Raw genomic sequence first — 6465 nt, 5'->3', positions numbered from 1 at the left:
AAAAAAAAATGTTTGTACAAAATAGTTTTGAGTTTGTACAGTCAAAGGTAGACACTGCTATTTTTTTGAACACACCGCTTTCAACTAATTGCCCAATTGCACAGCCTTAAGAGCGTGCATATCATGAATGCTGGGTCTTGTTTGTTTTCTGACAATCTACTGAACCTACTGGTAACTTGTTTGCCAAGTAGCAATAAAAAATATACTAAAAACCTTGATTATTCTGGTTAGTCACATTGTACTGCTATTATTTTGAACAATACTGTACCTACCTGCAGAATTCAGATCTGACCCTGATCCAACACCCGTCTGTAACTGTCAACTGCTTTCACTGATGTGCTGTGAAGTAGATTTGCTGACAAGTTCCTCCCTGAAAGTACATTGATAACACTGTGAAACTGTATTTTCATAAAGGATTGTTTAATAATGTCACAATATTACTGTAACGGCATAAAAACTTCACAATCTCAGGATGGAGGAGGTGGGAACCGGCGGACAATCAAACAAAGATTTAATAATAAAATAAAGAGAAAACATCGCGCCAGCCCCTCGCAGACAACTGTCACGCACAAACACAAAATATAGATAGAAAATTCCAATATTAAAAAAAAAATTAAGTCAAACATTTAGATGTCAAACATGTATTGTGTCTTTTTACATTCTGTTGCAGCTGAATAACATGAGGAAATATCAGCAGCCTACAAAACACTGCAAGAGGAATTTTGCCTGTGCTTTAAAAAAATACCATAGCAAAAACAACTAGATTAATATAAATTTCAAATATTAAAGTGTTAAAGACAAGTAAACAGTCAGTAATAAAATAGGAACAAACAAATCAATAAGCAATATCATAAATAAATACAACTAAACAACATTTTAGGTACAAAAACTGTAATTAAAAGTTTAAAAACACTGCATAGTTTTCTTTTTATTAAGCAAAAACACTGTACATGTGTGTTTTTTTTTTCCATCTGTTCACATTCACATAAGACGAAAACGGTTGTGTTTATTATGTTATACTGATGTATTTTTCTGTATATTGGTCGACAAATATGAAAGAAGTCAGTTTCGACTCTGAAAAACATTTTCTACAGTGGATATACACAGAACAGTCCAAAAACGGACACAAACCGGGAACCTACCGCTGCTCTCTGTGCACGCACTTACGCTTCATGTGCTCCACACAAACAGGGCGCTAATTATTTCCATTCCTGCACTTAATCATTTTTAATCAAATTGGAATTCGAACGCTGGAATCGTTAAGCAGAATCGAAATGCACACTTCTTATCTAATACCCGGTTCTTGGAAATTTGTTACCGGTTCTAAAATGGAACCGGTTTTCGATCCCCATCCCTACTCATTTCCCAATCACTCCACCGGCCTCGCTCCGTTCCCAAGGCTCTCGGCCCCACCACACTCGTCACAATTACTTTAATGATCTCAGTAATAACATTCTTAAATAAAATTAGCATTGCTAACAGGCGAGCGCGTATGAGAAAGGCATGCAACATTTTTTTATGTTCATTTACAGTCATTTACATTTGTATCATAAATACATAGGTGTACAAGCAGAAAACATAGGAGCACACCTTAAATCAGCCTGAAAACTTACCTTTTAGGGCAATGATTACAATATAAGGATTATTTAGCAGCTTTCTGAAATCTTTGTGAGGTCTGGTATCTTCTGAAGTCTCCACACGTGAGGCTGGAGAAACAGGAAAACAAAAGGAGAAAGATTGGCATAGTTGTTTATATTTCACACAAAAGATTATTTCATCACATTTAACAGAAGTGAAACATGAGATGTTTTCTTTGTGAATACATGTTAAAATGTAATTTAATGTTCACGGTGAGTCATCATAACGCCAATACTGCCATCTTGCCTGACAATATAGTACCATATTTTCTGCAATATAATGTGCATCTAAGAGCCTTTCATTTTCTCAAAAATCGGGCGTGCACCTGATAATCCGGTGTGCCTTATGTGTACACTGAGTTCCAAAATCTGACACAATGTTGTGTGACTTTGGTAAGCGCTCCGTTTACCTGACTGTCAGACCATATCCCGCTGACACAGGGATGTAATACGTACACTACGTACACTGGCAGTGATCAACCATGATGAGAGGGAACCCGGCATGTTAGAAGAAGAAAGCTGTTCAACTCAGACACAGAAGATGAGGACTTTGATGGATCTGTGGAAGAAGATTGATTAAAAAATAATGTGAGTGTATTGTTCAATAGTAGATTAAAATTCAACTAAACTCAGTTTTGAGACTGCGCCTTATGGTGCAGAAAATACAGTAGACAGGGGAGTAGATTAACTTCGGTGGACTTAAACTTGAAAATTTTGTATAAAGACGTGACATCTTTTATTTTGTGCTTCAATTAAATATGAATCAATCGGTTCATGTGTGCTGCTTGAACTGAAGCACTACAGTGATCTGTAACACATTAAAACAGCACAAAACAACATTTATTGTTTGAATTTCTGAAAAAAAAAAGGGGCCAAATTTAAAAGCTGAACACTTGTTTCATACCAGAAGTGACCTTCTCTGTCTTCTTCTGTCTGTGTGTTGTCAGTTTCCTCTTTGGTCCACGATGTATTATTCGCTGTGTGAGAACAAGGTGTGTACTGTGAGAGCAGCATGGCGTGTCAGACATAGCTACAGTTTTTAAGGAGGTTGGTTTTTTGTGAAGGGTCAGTTGATTGCTATGATCAAAGCTGATTTTTCAGCATCATTACTTCAGTTTTTAGCGTCATATGATCCTCCAGAAATCATTATAATATGCTACTTTTTGCCAAAGAAACATTTCTGATAAATATGAATGTTAAAAAACAGCTCTAAAACATTTTTAAAAAGAAATTCTTACTTTTATTCAGCAAGGACACATTAAATTAATCAAAAGTTAGTGTCAAGAAGATATTTCTATTTATCAAAGAATTATCTCTCTCTCTCTCTCTCTCTCTCTCTCTCTCTCTCTCTCTCTCTCTCTCTCTCTCTCTCTCTCTCTCTCTCTCTCTCTCTCTCTCTCTCTCTCTCTCTCTCTCTCTCTATATATATATATATATATATATATATATATATATATATATATATAAATATTGTTATCTACCCCAAACTGGAAAGATATGTCAGGAGGGGTTGGTGATTGCTGATGTGAAAGAGTTATATTTTTATAAAACATTTCTGACTTAAATTTTTCCCCTACAATCTAAGCATTAAATTCAGCAAAAAAAAAAAAAAAAAAAAAAAAAAAAAAAAAAAAAAAAGCACACTAAGAAGTATGTGAAAGATTATATGTATAATGTTGGTTAAAACCCTAGCTGAGAAGGTCACAAAAGCTTAAACTTACTAGAAGATAGAAAAATTTGCTTATCACAAATCAGACAAGTTACTAGCAGGTGAAGAGGAGCATGCTGTCACTAGCAGGTGTGTAGATGATGCTGATGTCACTAGCATGTGAGTAGATGGTGCTGATGTCACTAGCAGGTGTGTAGATGATGCTGATGTCACTAGCAGGTGAGTAGATGGTGCTGATGTCACTAGCAGGTGAGTAGATGGTGCTGATGTCACTAGCAGGTGTGTAGATGATGCTGATGTCACTAGCAGGTGTGTAGATGATGCTGATGTCACTAGCAGGTGAGTATATGATGCTGATGTCACTAGCAGGTGTGTAGATGATGCTGATGTCACTAGCAGGTGAGTAGATGGTGCTGATGTCACTAACAGGTGTGTAGATGATGCTGATGTCACTAGCAGGTGTGTAGATGGTGCTGATGTCACTAACAGGTGTGTAGATGATGTTGATGTCACTAGCAGGTGTGTAGATGGTGCTGATGTCACTAGCAGGTGAGTAGATAATGCTGATGTCACTAGCAGGTGAGTAGATGGTGCTGATGTCACTAACAGGTGAGTAGATGGTGCTGATGTCACTAACAGGTGTGTAGATGATGCTGATGTCACTAGCAGGTGAGTAGATGGTGCTGATGTCACTAACAGGTGAGTAGATGGTGCTGATGTCACTAACAGGTGTGTAGATGATGCTGATGTCACTAGCAGGTGAGTAGATGGTGCTGATGTCACTAACAGGTGAGTAGATGGTGCTGATGTCACTAACAGGTGTGTAGATGATGTTGATGTCACTAGCAGGTGTGTAGATGATGCTGATTTCACTAGCAGGTGTGTAGATGATGCTGATGTCACTAACAGGTGAGTAGATGGTGCTGATGTCACTAACAGGTGTGTAGATGATGTTGATGTCACTAGCAGGTGTGTAGATGATGCTGATGTCACTAGCAGGTGTGTAGATGATGCTGATGTCACTAACAGGTGAGTAGATGGTGCTGATGTCACTAACAGGTGTGTAGATGATGCTGATGTCACTAGCAGGTGTGTAGATGGTGCTGATGTCACTAACAGGTGAGTAGATGGTGCTGATGTCACTAACAGGTGTGTAGATGATGCTGATGTCACTAGCAGGTGTGTAGATGGTGCTGATGTCACTAACAGGTGAGTAGATGGTGCTGATGTCACTAACAGGTGAGTAGATGGTGCTGATGTCACTAGCAGGTGTGTAGATGATGCTGATGTCACTAGCAGGTGTGTAGATGGTGCTGATGTCACTAACAGGTGAGTAGATGGTGCTGATGTCACTAGCAGGTGTGTAGATGGTGCTGATGTCACTAACAGGTGAGTAGATGGTGCTGATGTCACTAGCAGGTGTGTAGATGGTGCTGATGTCACTAACAGGTGTGTAGATGATGCTGATGTCACTAGCAGGTGTGTAGAAGATGCTGATGTCACTAGTAGGTGAGTAGATGGTGCTGATGTCACTAGCAGGTGTGTAGATGATGCTGATGTCACTAACAGGTGTGTAGATGATGATGACGTCACTAGCAGGTGAGTAGATGATGCTGATGTCACTAACAGGTGTGTAGATGATGCTGATGTCACTAGCAGGTGTGTAGATGATGCTGATGTCACTAGCAGGTGAGTAGATGGTGCTGATGTCACTAGCAGGTGAGTAGACGATGCTGATGTCACTAGCAGGTGAGTAGACGATGCTGATGTCACTAGCAGGTGTGTAGATGATGCTGATGTCACTAACAGGTGTGTAGATGATGCTGATGTCACTAGCAGGTGTGTAGATGATGCTGATGTCACTAGCAGGTGTGTAGATGATGCTGATGTCACTAGCAGGTGTGTAGATGATGCTGATGTCACTAGCAGGTGTGTAGATGATGCTGATGTCACTAACAGGTGTTTTTTCCAGCTCCAGCTTTATTTTTCCTATGCCTCAGCAAGAGCACTTAATTAACATAAAGCAAACAACAATACATGTATTATTTTGTGTTAAACATAACACTTTAATAAAAACAACTCATTAATTTGAAAAGTTACTATCACATTTATGCAATAATATACCAGTTACTTAGAACATCAATTCAAAGTTAAATAACCTACGAACCATTATAAAATAATTTGAATTCTGCTTGTCCAACAGATGTTTGTTCAACTGCTCGTATTTCCTACATTGTTGTGGATTTTATTGATAACTTTAAACGTCTTTGTTAATTTTGTGTGACTTAAGCCAGAAAGAGAGCAGTATAAAAGGATGATTGCAAAAGTATAAAAACACCGCTTCACTAACCTGCTCGACTGTTAGCATAACTGCTACCACGTGCTACATTAAATGTATAACGTTACATCTAACAATACAAATAAAACATACTATATTTGATTAATGTCTATAGTTGCCGATAAGCTTTTAATATAAGTTATCGTTTTAGTTAACACATTACACTCACCTGGGACTGGACGGCTGTTGTAATCGTGCTCCTGTACCATCTCCACATTTACTGCTCTGCAACACAAAGAACAGGAAAGTGTTAATACAAAAATACTTGAACAGAACAGGATGAAATGGTATTATTCCTGGGCCTGTGCAGACTTCTCAGCTTCATACCTAAAAAAAAAAAGAGTAAAGAAAGAAAAACAGAAAAGCCAATTATTTTAAAATACTACTAAAACCTTTACAAAAGCATTAAAAAGCATGCGTGGTTATAATTAAGTTGTGCCAGTACTTCATATTTTTGCCCAAGTTATACTACTAAAGGTAATATGAACAAGTTAAAAGTGACACTATTCAGTTTAGAAATGTAATTTTAAAAGTACTATTATTTTATTATTTTGTTCTATATTCAGTAACAAGTTATTGCTTAACACACACAGCTTTATTCATGATTCATCTTTTATTTTTCAGAGCTGAACTTTAACAACACATAATTACCAGAATATTAACCATATTTCATCAATGAACATACATATAGCCTACAAGTAAAATCATAGATAACACATTTTTCCTGTGGATAATAAATAGTGTAAATATAAAAATAAAAGTTTGAAGAGTTCATGTACTTAATTAGTAAGACTATACAAAAATATTGAGAGAACAGATAT

General features: G+C 37.3%; 1 long non-coding RNA gene across 1 annotated transcript; it reads right to left on the bottom strand.

The window, feature by feature from the left end:
* Positions 1-291: 291 nt before the first annotated feature.
* LOC113098349 (uncharacterized) lies at positions 292-2679 on the bottom strand. The gene is made up of 4 exons (XR_003288995.1): positions 2542-2679; positions 2048-2196; positions 1614-1706; positions 292-370 (listed from the first exon to the last, which is right to left on the bottom strand). It is a non-coding gene; the product is annotated as an uncharacterized LOC113098349 (long non-coding RNA).
* Positions 2680-6465: the final 3786 nt, after the last annotated feature.

Source organism: Carassius auratus, unplaced genomic scaffold (genome assembly GCF_003368295.1).
Source record: "Carassius auratus strain Wakin unplaced genomic scaffold, ASM336829v1 scaf_tig00216531, whole genome shotgun sequence".
In the NCBI taxonomy this organism is placed as follows: Eukaryota; Metazoa; Chordata; class Actinopteri; order Cypriniformes; family Cyprinidae; genus Carassius; species Carassius auratus.
Note: the sequence above shows the minus strand (reverse complement) of the source record. Positions and strands in the feature narration are given on the sequence as shown.